This window comes from Strongylocentrotus purpuratus, unplaced genomic scaffold (genome assembly GCF_000002235.5).
Source record: "Strongylocentrotus purpuratus isolate Spur 01 unplaced genomic scaffold, Spur_5.0 spur5_scaffold_9, whole genome shotgun sequence".
NCBI classification, from domain to species: domain Eukaryota; kingdom Metazoa; phylum Echinodermata; class Echinoidea; order Camarodonta; family Strongylocentrotidae; genus Strongylocentrotus; species Strongylocentrotus purpuratus.
In genome coordinates this window covers 31045471-31065814 of record NW_022145615.1, presented here as the reverse complement: position 1 = coordinate 31065814, position 20344 = coordinate 31045471, and positions in this window count along the sequence as shown.

The window sequence follows — 20344 nt, the reverse complement described above, 5'->3', positions numbered from 1 at the left end:
AAAACATCTTACCGGAATTTCCTTTCAATTTGTTTGGGCAACTTTGTGGTCCTGATGATTGATTTCACGCCCATGCACCCCATTTGAAATGTAGCAACGTCACCGACTAAAGGTCCTATAGAACGATGATAACAAATTGATTCATGTTCTTTTGGTTATAGGCCTGCTTAATCTGGAAGGTGTTGATGTTGAACTGGGACCACTAAAAAAAAAATAATAATGCAGAGTGTGAATTGATGACACCTCTTGGCAGTGGCGTAACAAGGGTTCATCCATTGAGGGGGGCAGAGGTGCAGGCATGGCGGGGGGAGGGGGGCACCGGGAGTATAAGGCGGATAAATTGCGAGAGAACAAGACCCTCGATTGAGGAGAGGGTGTGGGAGCTAGCCATAATTTTTTCTTTCCACACTGCGTTCTCTTATTCCCCTTTTCTCTATTCAAGCCGGGAGATCATCTCCCTGCCTGCAGTAAGGGGTACTCGTGGTGTATATGGTACCCTTTGTGGCTTCGCCTCTGGGTCCATGTCACTTAAAACCAGCATTTTGATAGCATTATTACATCATCATTTGGCAAACACTATCCAATCAGGATCTACCTTTCTTAAAGTAACATGAGACCTTGATCCTGATTGGCTTATAAAGGTGAACGATTGATTACATCCATGCTCCGAATGATGAATGCAATGACAGTGGTGTCTGTGTGACGGTCATCATGAGTACTGTAGTCTGATTTGAAACATACTTTGAATGTCTTTGGTGACTAAATAAACGCATGTTGACAATGATACCCAAACATTCTTGCTTTCGTGACATTCCCATTCAGCGCTCCGACGTGATCTATCCAAGCGACAATTGCTCTGGGATTTTTTGTGATTGCTTTGTGGATGGGGTTTGGGGAATGGGGTCATGGCTAGGTAAATGGTCTGGCCCAGGGTTGAAATTAAGGCTAAATATTGGCCACAGATAGATCGTCGAAGGGGCATATGTTGTAAAACCTCTTATTGTGTGGAAAATGATAATTGCAATGCTTCTAAATTTATACCATTCATAGAAAACAAGTGAAATTTTAAAAAGATATGAGGCGAGCTTTAAACTAGATCTTTGGTATGTCCACTGCTTTGTTTAATGCATAGTGGTATCTATACCCTTGAATCGTCGTAGGTATATAGAAAAAAATGAACAAAATTAAGGTAATATCCTCAAATAATGAAATAAATTAAAGACGTGAAATCTTCTCATGTGGCTATAAAGTGTAATTTCCAAGTTCTTCATATCTTCACGGCTCACTAAATGTTGTTGTATTAACAAACTGTACATGACTATCAGGTGGTATATAGGATTAATGGTATATAGGATTAATGTGTGTGATCCCGGAAGTTTTAAGTATAAACCGTCTTGCTAACATTTTTTACTGGTTATTTTTGTAGAAATAAGCCGGAAGATGACCATAATCATGAGTTCCTTTCACACACTCTTATAGTCTTTCGCATGTGTTTTCATTAATGGACATAAGTTATACACATATTCAGTTCTTCTGGTCTGAGTTACGTTACCTCAAATGTAATTGATATTTTGGGATTATTCTCCTCTGATATCTTCAGTTGAAATCGCCCACAAAGGTCTTTGAAAGTTTACAACCCAGATGAGTTGTTTTGACAAAATTTAACACAAATCTATTCAATATGGTAACCAGCCGGTATTTGAACATATCAGTTGAGAAATTTGTCCAAAGTTGTTTGCAAAAGCTTTATTCAATTTCCAAAACATTTAATATTAGGAAACAGAATTTAATGACATCCTTGCGTTTATCTCTCTAAGGAGTCTCGTTTTTTTCGCGGATTAATACCAGAACAAACTGCTGCAGTGAATTCAGTATCTTTGTTTCAATCAACGCCTCCTTCAATCGACTTCTATGATATGGAATGAAGTTGTTTTTCTGTACATTCATGTTCAAATAACTCTCGCGTAAAATTGATCATGACTCAAGCGTACTTTCATTGTTCAACGATAATATCAACGAATAAACCACCAGATATAATGTAAAAAGGGTATGGGAAGAAAGGAAACATTAAATACGTTACCATGGCAATCTGATCAAAAATCTTATCTATCCCTATCCTTTATTTGATCACAGACTCACCTCTTTGTATATATCTTACGGAAATGATTTAGTAGGCATGGCGGAACTATAACTTCCTAACTGCTTTGAACCAATAACAAACTTTTTTCTTCATTTGAATGTCATGCACATTTGCTTTCCTTTTCGTACAAGCCATGTGCCTAGATTATAAAGAATGATCTCCCTGCTAATATTAAAGGTAATGGAATTGAATTTGTTCAGTCCGATCTAAAACTATATGATTATCTTAGAATTATGCCTTAACAGTTAACACGAGAAATCTAACATTCATAATTGTTAAGGTATGTTACAGTCCGTCAGCTTATAACTAGCCTTTCTAACAAGTAACATCTTCCAAAATCTTCTGATATTGAATTAGGCCTATGTATGAATCTATTCGAAAAATTGTTTGACATATATTCGTCGCTATTTTCACGAAGTGACGGTAGTGAAAAAAAAATTGCATTCACTTTGCGTTACGATTTTCCTCACTACCGTCACTTCGTGAAAACAAGGACGTATTAATGATGAAATATTTCAACTATGTCAATCTTCTATTATATTAGTGAAAATATATTATCTCTTTGCCTTCGAAATCTAAGTGCACTTGAGGAAACATAGGTTGGTAACAAAATTAGTTCGTCTTTGACCTGGATTTTTCTTTCTATGTAAAGGAAATAATTAGATTTAGGTATCTTTCTTGATCACTCTTTCCGGATTTGGGGAAATTTTAATTTGTCACATTGATTTGCTCCACACCACTATGTCCTTAACACGTTTCGCTCACCGTCTTTATCATGGTAATAAAGTAATGAAAAGCTCACCATCTTATCACAACGCTCTTATTTACGAATTTTTGCTTTTTCCAGCTTTGACTTCAAACATGTCAAACATGTCGCCGTCGAAGTTTTCCTGATCGAATTAGCCAGCTCGCATGTCTGCTAGTTTCTTCTTTCCGTTCCCATGGAGTTATATCCCACCTATAATCACTGATAACTCCACTCACAGTGGGAACTCATCTAATATTAGTCTTCTTAGGATAGAAATAGCAAATCAACACCGAATGATAAGCTATTTAGCGGTACATAACTAGGCAAATCAATCCAAGTTGCATGGTCCTAAAACAGACGATAACGACACACGCTATGTCGGCATGATCGAATTGCGGTCAATTTCTTATACTAATCGATTGCTAGCTTCAGCATTGGACCCAACACTCCACCTAACGCCGGACCTAACGCTAACCCGGCTATAACCCCAAACCCGATTGCAACCCAAGCCCCAACCAAATATCTTTGTAGAAGCAGAGTCGGGAGCAAAATATCGCTGGGACAAAATAATGTCGGGTCGCACTTTTAAGATACATCCGTTTAGATTAAATTTCGATATCGATATTTACCTTCTGCTTTTACCACGTTATCTAAAGTTTATGAAAGTTTATAATATTATCTAATTTTAATAAAGGTCATTTCCTTGTTTAGGTGAATGTTTTAAACACCTGATAAAGCTTATCATCAGATAATGTGCAAACCCTAGCCAACATCACGACATCAAGTTGGCATATCATTCAATATCAAGCCATGCATCTTGCAAGTGGATGATAGTAAATTACAGGTTTATGTTCCGTAATTATCATAACCTTGGCATCCCAGAAACATTATACTTTGGAACATGATACCGAATTGTCAACATGCATTATGCTCTAGACCAAATTATTATATCATGTATACATTCGTCTTCGAAAGTATCTATAGAAACCCTCTATCAGCCGATGCAATCGGTCTTTCATTTATCTAGGATTAAGAAGTTTTCTACATATGTTTACGAGTCAATAGTTTGTATTTTCATATCCATGATCTTTGTTTGGAGCGCAAATAATATTTCAAGAGAATTTCACAATATTATTGTCTTTTAAGAAAGTTATGAGCTATCGAACAGAAAAAAGAATCAGAATGCCATGATAGATAATACGATTTTGAAAAAAAAAGGTACTAGAAAAGTTATCCATTCCTCATTCTCAAATTGTGAAGAATACATAAATGTTGTTTAGAAGTACACTTTCCACATTTTAGCCAATAGACAATAACTAGATGACATGGCGCATGCGCAGGGCTTGTAAATGACGTCATCGTGAAGCAGTCGAGTCGTCTTGCAAATCAAATTCTCCCTTCCGCACCATAGGGCACTCAATAAATGTGATGAAAATGTTATGTGTCTTTCAGTATCTTCTAATGAATGTCGTTAGTTGACATGAATGACTCCGTGATTCGTGCCAAGAATCATAATTTAGCAGTCCACCCGGGAATAATGCGTCAGAAATTAAACCTCTCTGAAAAAGTTTAAATTTAAAGGCAGCGTGGTGCAACATGATCTGTAAATCGTTGAGAAGAAAAAACATCGTTTTGATAAATTAAATAATATGGTTATAGTTAGAAACTTTCTTTTGGGTTGGAGAGAAAGGCTCTGTGATCAACGTGAACAATGAATTTCTTTGTTTCAAGTTAAGTTCCACATACATGAATTAAACATTGAATTGAGTTGTATATTTAATAGCTTTGGAGAAGTGGACTATTACATGTATTTCTAATAATCTGTATAAAGCTGGTTGGAAACCTGTCGCTTCGTATTCATTACCCCCAAAAATCTGTCTATTTATTTTAAAAAAGGAATCATTGACAATTTTTCAGAAATATATGTATACACTTTGTTCTTTCGAGACAAGAGAGAGAGAGAGAAAGACAGAGAGAGATGGAGAGGGAGGGGTAGAAGCAACAGGTGAATGGGGCATGTATGGGAGGGGATCTTAGGATGTTTTGGGAGATATATGGAGTCATTGAGCTGAATTGGATTGTCTTGCTTGCCAACTTTCTCTGATCATGCTTGAAATGTAAAGAAACAATGTTAGTCTGCAATCTTTCACCATTTCCTTTCTTTTTCCCCTCCAAAGGTTGATACAGAGGACATATGTTCATGAATCAGAAACATTCCAAACTTTGTCTAGCATATGTTACCATGTGATGATATATGAGGACAAACAATGTATTTAATGTGATGACAACAACTTACTCTTATTCGCGTTATTTAGAACAATACTATATCTTTATCTAGTTCTTTTGTATCTGTTCTTTATATGTTTCTTTTTAGATTATATAGCATTCATCTTTAAAAAACAAATAAAACTACCATCAATCATTATAATCAAGAAAGATGTATTGGTAATATCTGAATGAGATGTTATCAGAAGAAAAGAGAAGCTTTATCATGGAAATCTGAATGCCTTCATATTTTTTTCTTCATCTTCTCGTACCCCGTTTTTCTTAATTCAAATTCATAAATAATTTGATTCACTGCTGTTTTATCGCCATTCCAAATTTTCCTTAGTTATAACCATCTTCCCTCTCTATTATTCCTCACCCTATATTATCATCATTTGCTATTCTGCGATCCCACTCCATCTCCAGACTCCTATTCTAGTTACCATTCAAGACTCGAGTATGCCACTCAAGGATGGCTCGTTGTGTTTCTCTTAAACAATCAATGTATTTTATCGGCTGTCTAACCCTTGTATTAACACGATAAAAATGTTGAAATATGAACGCAAGCTTTGTGATATTAATAAATGCCTTGAAACATAAACTATATTGTCTGGTCATGTTCAGCGGAGGTTTGTAGATAATTCCTAGCTTCCTAGATGATTAAGTGATCAGGAATGTTGAGACAGACATGACGTGTGTTCAATGGGTGGCCTTAATGGTTCCGATGGGGTCCATGAATTATTTCTCAGGGATGGGTGGCCCTCGTAAAATGGCGTAGCGTCGGCCCAATCATTGGGAGGGGCGCACTGGTCTTACAATAGGTAGGCGGAATGCGAGTGTGTGAAGGTTTAGTATCCACATACTTTCAGGCACTTTATACATGGTGCTATCTTCTCCTCCCCTTCTCCATTTTCTACTTAATGTCTGAATTTCTCTCTTTTCAATTCAATTCAATTCAAAATGGTTTATCAAAATATTTTCATTGCGGCAAAGCCGAATTGCGAAAATATACAATAACACAGTGACAATGGATAACATGCATAATGTAGAACATGGTAACATTACAATCAAACTATTATTCATTGATAAAAAGTACAGTCAGGATGGATGAAACAGAAAAGAAATGGGAAAGAGAAAGAGAGAGAGAGAGAAAAAGGAAGAGAGAAAGAGAGAGAGAAAAAGGAAGAGAGAAAGAGAGAGAGGGTGGCATGCAATCATTTGTCCCAATTACAGCATTATTACATCACTTGCCTTGCAACCCCCTCTCCTCCATTCCCCTCCCTCCGTCTTCCTCCCTTCCCAACACTCTCTACCTCTCATCCTCCCCATCTCTCTCCGAAGCACTTCAGTATGTTGTTCAGTCATAACATCCATTCATGTTGCGTGCTTCCGTCCTTCCTAATGATATCAACTGCTCATAGGGACAGTCTTAACATTGTGTACAAACAGCATGTCTGTTCCCGGCTAGTAGTCGCATCCATCAATTCTCAGAGGGTTATGCTCATAACATGCGCTCATTATGGAGATTATGGAGTTTGTGACGTAAGGTCAGGGAATATTTTCATCCTTGGGGTAACCCTCTTTGACAATACAAGGTTGTATCCTAGAAAATACAAGACGTTGGAACGCCATTCGAGAAACGTTTTGGACTTCCTTGTGACGTCTTTAAGCGATGGGAGAACGTTGTGTATTTGCTGTAATGATCCGCGATGGTCAAGTCCCTTGAACAGATTATTGAAGACGGATGACCATTAATGCGTCCAGACGAGACAAAGTTTACTGACTAAACCGATATTTATTTTTCAGAAGGAAGGGCGGGGGGTCTCCGGCCCTCCATTCCTCTGACCCACTGACTACGCAAGTCTCTCTGTTTTTCTATTTGCTCTGTTCCGCCCTTTTATCTGTCACTCTACGTCACCGTTTCATTCAACTTGATGTTTTTAACCCCTCCCCACTCTCCAATTTCCCTTTTAATTCTTCTTCCAATCTTTCCCCTTCTGTCTGTCTCTGTCTGTCTGTTTCTCTCTCTCTATCTCTCTCTCTCTCTCTCTCTCTTTCTACCCGTCATATTTCTCTCCTTCGAAATAAACATTCATAGCATCCAATGAATGACATCATTAGTCCCCGTAGTCCAACATGAATTAACTGCGTCAGTTCCTTCACAGACATGACACATGAAAGTCACAACTTTATTGAAGCCCACGACATTTCGGTCCCATTGAGGAGGAGACATTTTCATGGATTGTATAATGACATTCAGATGGGGAAGAGCATCATGATCCGAGATCGTTTTCTTTTTATAGTCGAGTCCTCTGACATTAAAGGCATCGTTTAACAATGTTAAATCTGAGATGCATGGCCCTACATGTTATCAGTGTTTGTGATATGGTGTAATATTGAAGCCCTAAAAAATTGCGCTTCAAAATGATCATGAAGTGCCTCAAAAAGTAGAAATCTTTGAGTGACCGGTTTTACCATGCTCTTTTCCCCCAATAGACTGTAGTGTTATAAAAACCGTTAGGAAAACGAAAAATGAAATTTCGATTTCCAATCAAAAATATCTTGATAATCAGACAGGCGATCGGCTTGTAAAAGTCATGGGATTCCTGACTGACCTAAAGGTTTATAGGTTTATGATTGCAGGCTTTTTACAGCATGAGCTAAATCAAAAATTTTGTTTCAGAATCTGAGGCAATGCTACCGAGTACCGAGTCACGTTAAAAGCCTATATTTGCATTCCCCGACAATACATCTGTCTTTTTTCTTTGGTATTAGTTTTTTTAAGTACAAGACGCTCACATTTCCAACGATGATATGTATTTGTTTTTACTATGTTGATTAACAACAGCTCATCTAGATGCCACTATGTAATCATATCTCAGTGCTGTGCGTGTCAAAAACTTTAAAGAGTGAAAAACAAGTCAATTACATAGTTTTAAAACACCCTGTTGAACTTTGTTGAGCGGTGGTGCAATTTGCTTTACGAGTTTACTAAGTTTGTGTTTTGACTATTTAAAAAGTTAGTAAATTTAATTTATGATGGCTAATCACACCATGTGATTAAGAACTAAACTTCTTATGTGGTCATTCATTGTATGATAAGTTTAACATACAGAAGAAAATTAAAATCAGTTTAACATACAGACGAAAATTATAATCATCTGAAAAACATTTTCAATATATTATTATCATACAGCCCGTGGCGTAGCCTGTATTCGTGATTTTACTGGATAAGGCATAAATATTAGCTTCTTTGCAATATTTGTATTCGCCAGTAAAGATGAACTTCAGATGACATTCACAAACAGACTCGATTGACTCATCTTTCACAACTACAGTTTGGATTTCAATCTAATTGGACATGGTCTAAACATCATAAACTGAGCTTGCGTGTCAGAAGCAGACTTTATAACATGCACATTATAATGCCACATCATGCTTAACCAGACTCTTTTCTAATTTAATTTTACATCAGACACTATGGATCTACTTAAATTTATAATTGTATCCAGACGAGTTGTTGACGTTGTAGCATAAGAAAAGAAAATAGAGAGGGGTAATTTTTGTTTTGAGCTAGATTCAATTGTGTTAACTTTAAGTGAGGCGACTGCAAACATTCGCGTAACTTAGATTGTGATGAAATAATTTGATTTTCGGATAAACTAACTTGTTGAAATTAACGAAATAGAACATTTTACAATTATTAAAATTAATATGACACAAATTGCGAGAGGGCAGGTGCAACTAAAACCTAAGTTGTCTAAGAATTCCGCTGTTGATACAACGAGGGTAGGGCTGCTAAGAAATCTCTAGGTTTATATCTATCATAATGTAAGGTTTTGTGTGAGTCTTACACTAATTAACTATAAAACTCAATAGGGTCTCTTCCAACATAATTGGTCATTATCATTAATCTATTAATCTAATGATTTTTCTTTTTAACAATGACAACTTGTCACCATGCTGTAGAGGCGAATTTAATGGATATGGGGGGGGGGGGGGTAAACATGAGAAAATACCGGATGGAGGAGGGGGCTACAGCCAAGAGACCAACAGCCCGTGAGACCGACAGCCCACTCTGACGGTCCACGAGACGGCCTCCTATCCACTCTTTCAAATGGTTATCTAGTCCGACAATCTATGATAATTATGATACCTACACTTCTATCTTCACTGATGTATTTTTTTAAATTTATTGGTCTCATGGGCTGTCGGTCTCGTTGGCTATCGGTCTCGGAGGATTTCGACCCAGGGGGTCATTTGGACCGTCCGTATATATAATATACTGAGATGACATCACAGGACAGCACGGTCTACTTTTCACTTTCTCTTCTCATACACCCATGACCCTAGCTCTCTATCTCTCTGAATAATTCTCTGCCCCTCCTTTATTGTCGTTATTCATTTGGAGGCATCGTTTGGCTAATCCTGTACCATGCACACAGTAATGTTTTTGTAAGGAAGCTCGCGAAAGTGAAACTATCGGTTTATTGTCATGGCGTGTGCCACTATGATGATAACATGAATATGTCATTGTCAATATTGTGACATGTATGATGCGTGCATAATGGAAGCCATGATTGAAAACATGAGACTGAAGCCTATTGTGTTTTAGGCTAAACAGCTTTAATAAGTTTAAGCCTGTCAACATTTATTCATCATTGTAGCCCGCTTTAATCTCTTCTTAGTCACCAATGTGTTTGATGAATAAAATAAGGTCAACTCATATCTAGCACAATTATTATGATAGAGCTGTATGTCTACAGGGCCGACGATTGAGGCGACGGGGGATTTAAATCGAAATTCACTATCACAAAAGGAAGGAATAGAAGCAAATTACAATAAGTAGTTTATATAACAACACTACTATTGAAAATAAGAACATTAAAATGTATCCTCAGAAACTTCAATTTGTTATCAACAGAATCAAAGAACCCGGCTTATTATTATTTGTTTTACATTATTTTGTATATTTCATGTCATTATACACTGTACATAATCGGGAACAAAATCTATACTTCAGCTGCTTTGTTTTCCTATTTGACATTCGAATGATTGTTATCTTCGTAAATAATGATTTTGATAAATTTCATAGCGACATAAAATTATAAGTTTAGAATGTCACAGACAAGTAGTGATCAAAACAAAAATACACAAGCGTAGGTATAAAATTCGATAACAACCAGCTTCAGTGGCTTTCTTTTTATATTTTAATAGTTGTTCGACAATTATTACCCCAAAAATATAAGATTTTGGGCATGTGGAGCTAGAAATGCCGAGAACCAATTGTAAATATGTATTCTGACATTTATTATTGTCTTTTTACGATCAATATATGTATTTCTCGTCTCCCGTTCGACTCCCGTTGGAAATTCTTCTTTAACCTTCCTATTCCAAAATGGGAGGCCCATAAAAAAAAGTTTGTTACCTATTACCCTGCTATGAAATTACTCAATGAAACCACCGTATTACAGTTGGAAAATGAATTCTATTCGAAAAATTAAAATGACAGATAATGTAGGCCGACTGACTGGATTTGTTTGTTGTTTTGACAGTTGCCCGCCTCTCTGATTGCTATAACTTTGGCCTAAAAGCTTTCATGACATTTATCCTGGGCAATAAAAGCAAATTTCCTTTTATTTCCTTTTTATTTCCGGAGTGACTATTACCGATTGAAAACACACAATCCCATTTATGGTTCTATACATAAGCTTTATCATTATCCCATTTGATCAACGGCCTACTGCCCTCAAACCTGGCGGATTGATCGAGTTTGATCTAATTTTCCGTCTTTCCGGATTCCATTTCGAAATGTATTTAAACGATATTTTCAAAATGGAAAATATTGCAGAACTATTTGTGAGGTGATAAGAGATTGCCAGTATTGTTTAAATCCGCTCGCCCTATTTGATAATAGTCATTAAAAATATATTCGATCTTCAATTGAGAAATCTCTACCCCAATTTTACATGAATGAGTCATGCATTCAAAGTATGTTTGTCATTATGTGCTAATGGTATATTGATGTAATATTAAGTTGGGTTTAGTGTAAGTACATGTATTATGTAAGGTTTTTTCAAACTAATTTGGCGCTTCAATATATCATGATGTTTCTGCGCTTTAATAACATATATTATTGCCTCAGTCCTCGGATTCAGGCCTTGATTACTAATATTACAATGTTCTCGGATTTCCTCAGTGAAAATGACTCGGTAGTTTTGCTGTGCATTACACAAACTAATGAAACTAGATCGAGGTCAACCATTTCGATATGACTCTTGAACGAATGAACTAACCATTTTTTTTTCTGCAGTGTACCAGCATTTGTCAAAATTATTTTGGGTCAAACCATGGTCAAACGATATCAATTCAATGGACTGACAATTTAGCATGGGTGTTTGTACAACAATATTTTCAAAATGGGGGCACATGGAATACTCATTGCATATTTGAATTATTGGAGGAGGGGCACTTGCTCTACCCGCACTTGAACATGGTGCCCCTCCCATTTTATTTATTGGGGCCCGTAACACTATTATAGTTGATTACGATCAATTATACATTGCTGTGAATTGCAATATAACATCCAATCACTAATTTATCTTTGTGTAACAATATATTGGGGTGTTTCATAAAGCCTTGAAATCTATCTATCCAATCGATTTCAAGGGCCAAGAATCGATTTTAATATCAATTTTAGTTTAGTTGATGGGACATCCTCTGGTTAATGTACATTAAATATCAGCGTATCGAGCAGACGGTGGGTGGGTCTTAGAATACGATAGAACTAAAGCTGTAATAAAAATTGAAACAATATTGTGTGCAAAGGAGAAGTTACTTGCATTAATAGGACAGGAAGCCTTTTGCAGCAATCCCAATTATAGTAAGATTAAACAGGAAATATATCTTTAAAGAGTAGGAGTTATATTTTCATTTGCACGTTTTAACTGTTTTGTTTGTTCCGTTCTAAGCCAGGATATAGACAAGACAATCACATAAACAACAGGACAACTAAAAGAGAGAGAGAAAACATTGATATCAAAATCTTAAAATAATTTTGTCCAAATGCTTCAGTTTTAACTGGGAAGATTGGAAATCTTACACAGAGTGAATTAGAAATAATGAAATGGAGATAAGAGAAGATAGGAGAAGAGAAGTGAGAGAGAGAGAGAGAGAGAGAGAGAGAGAGAGAGAGAGAGAGAGGGAGAGAGAGACAGAGAGAGAGAGAGAGAGAGAGAGAGAGAGAGAAGGGGGAAATTAGAGAGGAGACAAGGGAGAGAGAGGGGAAAGCGAAACATACAGACAGACAGAAAGAGGAGGGGAGGACAGCGACAAAGTGGAGACAGTGGAGAGACAGTACTGACAAATGGATGAGAAGGGTTCTATGAAAAGTAAAGAAACAAGAATAAGTGCGATAATCAGTTTTGTCATCTCTTCCACAGTGCGATTAAACTTTGAGGTAGCCATGCCGTTTGAGCCCATCTTAAAGGGATCTGAGATGTGTTATCAGTAACTGTGATATGGTGTTAAATTGAAGCCCCCCCCAAAAAAATGCGCTTCAAAATGATCAAGAAGTGCCTCAAAAAATTAAAAACCTTTGAGTGACCGGTTTTACCATACTCATTATTCCCAATAGACCGTAGTGTAATAAAAACCGTTAGAAAAACGAATTCTGAAATTTCTAATTCCAATTATAGATATCTTGATAATCAGACAGGCGATTGGCTTGTAAAATTCATGGGATTCATGTATGACCTAAAGGTTTATAATTATGATTGCAGCATGAGCTAAATCCAGGATTTTTTTTAAATCTGAGGCAAATTTACCCAACCTCCTTAACTACATACATAGCTTGGGTAACAGTGGAATAGAAGTGGACTTGCGAGTTATAGGCCCAGAGTCTAGGCATAGTTTCCTCAATTAAACAAACTTAACAACCCAAAGTGGTCATATTAATGGAGGAAAATGTCCCTATTTGCGCCACATCCTGTCTTTTAAGGAAAAAAAACAGCTACTTGAGGTAAATTTAGTCTGGGCTTTTCATCAAAGTCATGCAATGTCTCATCTGGAAGATGGTTGAGCTGATAAGCCTTCCTGGATGAGAGATAGAATGTCACGGTCATGTACGGGGACACCTTGAAGGTCATGTGATGTGTCACGTGACGGGCAAAGCTTCTCTATAGAGCAATGGATATAGAAATATGCCTTTATATAGTTTGCTGTCAACGCTACAGCCACTCAATCCTGGATTAAGTTCCCCAGATGAGGGCAATGAAGTACCCGAGCATAGAATAGTAGGCCTACCACGATTACTTCATTATTGTTATCACAACGATCATCTACTACTACCTACTACTACCCCCACTACCACTTCTTCTACTACTACTACTACTACTACTACTACTACTACTACTACTACTACTACTACTACTACTACTACTACTATTACTATTACTACTACTATTACTACTTCTACTTATATTACTACTACTATAGTATTATTACAATTTCATTATTATGATCATCACCCGTATCAGCATCATCGTCATTATCATCATCATCATCATCAACGTCATTGTTATCATCAAAATTAGTATTATTAAGTAGTAGTAGTAGTAGTATAACTTTTAAAAAGATATATTTTTGATTCAATTTTGGTGTCCCATCATCATTTTCAATGTAATTTTTTAAATAAAAAATCATTTATTTTCTATCTCCATAATGCATTGAGAAAATATAAGAAATTAGATTAAGATGTTGGCTATTAATCACAAAAAAACGATGCAGTACTGCTACAGTACAACATGAAGCTTCACGCTTACAACCCTCCGATTTATACACAGTCAATGTCAATGACATCAAGACTCTCGTATATGAGTAGGAGCCAGACTCGAAAGGAAACTAAAAACGACTTTCTGGCTCTTCGAAAGTTGTCAGGGTGTTTTCCCGTCCCTTCAAGTCCTAGGAATCCAAGCTGATACAAACTGATTTGGATTTGGGAGATATAAATCGAGGAAGTTGTTCAATTTGGAAACGGACTTAACGCTACATCCGTAGGTAGGAGACAACTTTTGACCCATTTCATTCTCGTCCTCTCTCTCTCTCTCTCTCTCTCTCTCTCTCTCTCTCTCTCTCTCGCTCTCTCTTGAACCCTTCCCCTCCTTTAACCAGTCTCTTTCTTTTCCTTCTCACCTTCTCTGATAATCATTATCTTCCATTCAGCCCATTCTCTTTCTTTTCCCCACTAACTGCCCCAATGTCTCTCATCCCCCCCCCTCTCTTGTCCATTTTTCATTTCTAGCTATTTAAAATTATATTTTTCTGGGGGATCCACAAACTACAAGCACTGCTTTTTAGTGAATCTCCCATTTCCTCAGAAATTGAGAATTTCTTGTAATAATGTTATTATGTGTTAAGTGTATTTGTATGATTACCAAGAAGAAATGAATATGTACATACATTTTTTCCGTACTTTCTGTAATGATATCTGTAATACCTTTGTGTATCTTTCTTTTGGAAATGAATGGAATTGAAAAACTATCTTAGCATACTCTTTCTCTCTCTTTCTCTCCCCACCTCTCTCTCTCTATCTAAAATTATATCATTCTCTCTCTCTCTCTCTCTCTCTCTCTCTCTTTCTCTCTCTCTCTCTCTCTCTTCCCCCTCTCGGTGTTTCTTTCTGACACTCTCTCCACTCCCCCTTCCTCTCTTATCTTTTCTCTCTTTTTACCTCTTTCATATGGTGGCCCTGAAGGGACATCGCGAATAGACTAAATCGTGAAAAATATGCGATAAAATTCACGATATCGTCAATTTTATCGCATATTTTTCACGAAGAAATTCACGAAATTGACGATATCGTGAACTTTATCGTGAACTTTTCACGATGAAATTGACGATATCGTGAATTTTATCGTGAAAAGTTCACGATATAAAGTTCACGATATCGTCAATTTTATCGTGTACTCTATCGTGTACTCTATCGTGTACTCTCCTGACGGGCGCTTCGTAAACAAAACCAGCCCTAGCTGGGGGAGACAGAGAGAAGGAAAAAAGGGAAAGGGAAAGAGAAGATAAAAGGAAAGAAAGAATAATAAGAAGAAAAGAGGGAAACGGGGGGTGGGGGGCGAAGGGCTCTTGCCTCCTCCTCACTCCCCCCCCCCCTCCCCGCCAAAAAATAAATCAGAGAGAGAGAGAGAAGGGAAAGGGAAGGGAAAGAGAAGATAAAAGGAAAGAAAGAAGAGGAAGAAGAAGAAAAGAGGAAAACGGGGGAAGGGCGAAGGACTCTTGCCCCCCCCTCCCCCCCCCCCGCCAAAAAATAAATCAGAGAGAGAGAGAGAGAAAGAAGGGAAAGGGAAAGGGAAAGAGAAGATAAAAGTAAAGAGAGAAGAGGAAGAAGAATAAAAGAGGGAAACGGGGGCAAAGGGCTTTTGCCTCGTCCCCCCGCCCCCCGCCAAAAAATAAATAAGAGAGAGAGAGAGAGAGAGAGAAGGAAAGGGAAAGAGAAGAAAGAAAGAGAAAAACGAAAAAGAGGGAGAATAGGAAAGAAAGGAAAAGAAAGAAAAGAAAGGAGGCAAGAGCCCTTCGCCCCTGTTTCCCTCTTTTCTTATTCTTTTTCCTCTTCTTTCTTTCCTTTTATATTTTCTTTCCCTCTCCCTTCTCTTTCCCTTTATGGCGGGAGGGGGGAGGGGGAGGTAAGAGCCTTTCGCCCTTTCCCCGTTTCCCTCTTTCCGTCTTCTTCTTCTTTCTTTCCTTTTATATTTTCTTTCCCTTTCCCTTTCCCTTCTCTCTATCTCTCTCTCTCTCTCTCTCCTATTTATTTTTTGGCGCGGGAGGGGGGGGGGGAGGAGGCAAGAGCCCCTCTTTTCTTCTTATTCTTCTTCCTTTCCTTTTTTATTCTCTTTCCCTTTCCCTTCTCTCTCTCTCTCTCTCTCTTATTTATTTTTGGGCGGGGGGATGCAAGAGCCCTTCGCCCCCGTTTCCCTCTTTTCTTCTTCTTCTTCCTCTTCTTTCTTTCCTTTTATCTTCTCTTCCCTTTCCCTTTCCCTTCTCTCTCTATCTCTTATTTATTTTTTTGGCGGGGGGTGGGGAGGGAGGAGGCAAGAGCCCTCCGCCCTTCCTTAGTTTCCCTCTTTCCTTCTTATTCCTCTTCTTTCTTTCCTTTTATATTTTCTTTCCCTTTCCCTTCTCTCTCTTATTTATTTTTGGCGGGGGGGGGGGAGGAGGCAAGAGCCCTTCGCCCTTCCCCTGTTTCCCTCTTATTCCTCTTCTTTCTTTCCCTTTCCCTTCTCTCTCTCTCTCTCTCTCTCTCTTATTTATTTTTTTGGCGGGGGGGGGGGGGGGGAGGTAAGAGCCTTTCGCCCTTCCCCCGTTTCCCTCTTTCCTTCTTCCTCTTCTTTCTTTCCTTTTATATTTTCTTTCCCTTTCCCTTTCCCTTCTCTCTCTCCTTATTTATTTTTGGCGGGGAGGGGGGGGGGGGGAGTGAGGAGGAGGCAAGAGCCCTTCGCCCCCCCCCGTTTCCCTCTTTTCTTCTTCTTATTCTTTCTTTCCTTTTATCTTCTCTTTCCCTTTCCCTTTTTTCCTTCTCTCTGTCTCCCCCAGCTAGGGCTGGTTTTGTTTACGAAGCGCCCGTCAGGAGAGTACACGATAGAGTACACGATAGAGTACACGATAAAATTGGCGATATCGTGAACTTTATATCGTGAACTTTTCACGATAAAATTCACGATATCGTCAATTTCGTGAATTTCTTCGTGAAAAATATGCGATAAAATTGAGGATATCGTGAATTTTATCGCATATTTTTCACGATTTAGTCTATTCGCGATGTCCCTTCAGGGCCACCATACTTTCACACCCCGTTTCCTGAATTAGTCAAAACCAATTTTATTCTCTCACTCAAATGCTTTTCGCACTTTGCTTTTATTTTTTAAAAGCTGTTTGTATATCAATAATATCTTTTCTTCTTATCTTGTCGATTACACCTATGAAACACATATTATTTAAATTTTAGCTGAGGTGTATTATATATAGATTTTTGTTTTGTTATAACAACGTGGAATATAGTGTGATTTAAAATAAGTTATGTTAGGGCAGTGAATGGGGTTTGGGGGTATGGGCGATCCAACTTTACAGGTTTTCGCAATCTTCATGGAAAGCTCCGCTTATAACCTTTGTAAATATAGTTAAAATTTACTGTCACCTTGTATACTTTGATTTTTATATTGCGAAATAAATTGAATTGAATTGCATATGTACGAGTGGGAGAGGATGTGTGTTATGTGGGGTGGCCTAATCTCCCTCTCTTCATCTATCTTGCTTCTCTCTCTTTCTTTCTATCTCTCTCTCGCTCACCCTCTCTCCCTCCCCACTCTATCTCACCCTCTCTCCCTCCTTACTCTATCTCATAAACCCCGGACATGTCTTACGCTTCCCGCCGTAGTCCCTCGTTAAAAAAAGTGACGCCATTAACCAATTAACCATCAATTATTAACCATGTGAATAGCTCTATCATCAAATAATCAGAATCCTTGTTTAACGAGAATCACAATGAGCATGTAGCGCCCCTTGCAGGAGACAAGCTTGTTATGAATGATGTCACACTGACGCATCCCTCGTCTATGAATACAATAAATTGCCTGTGGGCAGAATTTAAGACGGTATGCTTTACAGATAAGATGTCTTGTCAGACTATTTTGTATAGATTATTCTTTTATACTTGCTGCATTGTGCGTAAAAACCGCATTTTCAGAAAACCTGAGAAAGCATAACTGAAAAGTTACATTCCACCCGTTTCTATATACTGGGCATGTATGTAAACCTAGTTTTCTATGTTGTTTTCTACAAACTTTCCTTATATTTGCAAATATCACATTTTGAGAGAAGTTTGCTATATTGAGAAATTAACAAACGATATATTGATAGTGATGTCATCAGCTGAAACTGTCTATAATCTCCAAAATGTATCACAATCTATACGCAGTTTTTGTCTCATTGTTGCTCATTCAGACATTCTTTCCAGACATTCCATCCAATCTTCTAGTTGATCATCACCTCTGCCATTAAGTCATCAAACTAGATTAATTAAGGATGACATCAGAGAGGAGCATATCCTATTCTGGTCCCGTCAGTAGCTCGTAGTAATCGCTCTATCTACGGTAGCAGACAAATTATGAGCTTACGATGGGTGGTGAGACAATGATTTGAAACTGTCCACGTGACAACAACGGACCAATCATCACTCAATTAAAGATGGCGTCTCACCTGCTACGGGCTGTCCCTACTTCCCACGTTTGAATAAACTCATTTAGGTTAAATATTATGACACGTGTAAAGAGGAGTCATTGCCACTCGGTGCAAAGGAGCCTATGAATTGGTAGTGTTTTGTGGGTTAATCAAATTAGAGCCCTGTGAAACTGTTGCCCATACACTAGTGACTAGATCAAACTTGATTTGACCGTCAGCCTCTTCGCATACAATGCTATGAAGTTATCCTAATCCTTATGCATGGCATGTAGCGTAACTGGACTTATAAACGTTATGTTTCATCTGTTTCGTCGCTGCTTTAGTTTGTTTGTTTTAATTATTTGGGTTTTATTTTTATTTTTCTTTAATTTTATCTTAATTTAATCTTTTTTAAATTCAGGGATGAGATTTGATAATGTCAATGATACTACTGATCCAGTGATCCAGATTTGGTCCATTCTGATCGTCATCTATCATCATTTAAGCTGGACTGAGTAACTTGGCGGAGGACTTCGACCTTGCCTATTAGATTTACAGAAATCTAATTATTTTTACCCACCCACTTCCTTTGAATACATTCCAAATATGCTTGAAATATGTTAAAGGCTCCATTCAAAGTTTTAAAATGCTATTTCTAGGGAACCTGAATCATGCGTATTTATATTTCTTTAATATAATCATAGAATTATACAGTTCGGGGGAAAATTTATGTATGGTGACTATCTTTCAGTTAGTCATAACGACGTAGAATATCAAAACTTGAAATACATGTATACTGATATATCATTTCCGATGAATTTCTTCATTTGGTGTTTGTTTTCTTTCTCAAGTCCATTGTCTTGCTACGTTTTATTTCTAAATCAAAACATGAAAATACTGCAAAAATTAATTATTATTCTAAAAATATAAACATCACAAACTTTATAGTATCAATGGCGTTATCCCAAGTCATGAATTACAACGTATGTCTTATCAGTCAGTCAAATCTGCTTTAGTGACCACCTTTATAGAAAGACCACCTTTTTGTAAAGATTTTGGGGGGTTCCCCTCGAGCAGAATTTCCCATTGAAACCTCTATTAAAGGAACCTGTACAATAAAGACCACCTCATCATAATACATCTGTTAATAAATTGTCTTTGTTAATTAGGGTTCGATATATTTGATTCATTTTTCGTATTTGACTAAAGGGTTATTCTGCCTTCATCCTTTGCAGCACGTATATGGCTTTCTTATTGATCACTCATATTTTTAAGGAACTCATAACTACATTTACTTCCCTCGGAGAGAGGACCTAAAGCCGTCGGTCCTCTGGTTGCTTACTAGCAAGCATTCATGCTTTCTAAGCAGTCATATCAACCACCACTGCTACTTTTTAAGCTTTCACGAGCTATTCGTATTGAAAGATGTCCATGTACTAACTGTGTTGGTCACCCTGCTAAACTATATTGGCCTATGGGCGACAGAATGGACATTCGTCAGTGGGGATATTGGCAATCACACACACCTATCAGACGTTTAAAGGACCCCTAATCACATTTCACGGGGAGGGGTTAATATTTCAAGGATGATGTATCGGGAGGGGTGATATGAGAGTCATTTAACTCAGAAGGTCATGACCCTCTTGCACAGAGATTTACAACAATGTACAAATCAATAGCAAATATATAGAATCAACCAATCAAAACCAATGCGCGAATTGTGATTTCTTCAATGAACCAATCAAGATTAATTTGTCATTAGTGGCTGGTATAATGGAGTGTCCTGATTGGCTCCTGATTTTTGTTTTGAATGCTGCAGTGCCCTGGATCTGATTGCAAGGGTATAACCAAATTTTTATAATAACAAATTAGTTCGGCTTATATCGGAACATTGTAAGCTACGTCTAACTAGGTTGGTGACACAATGGTATTGAAAATTCAGTGTAAGTTAGGCAAAAAAAAAATAC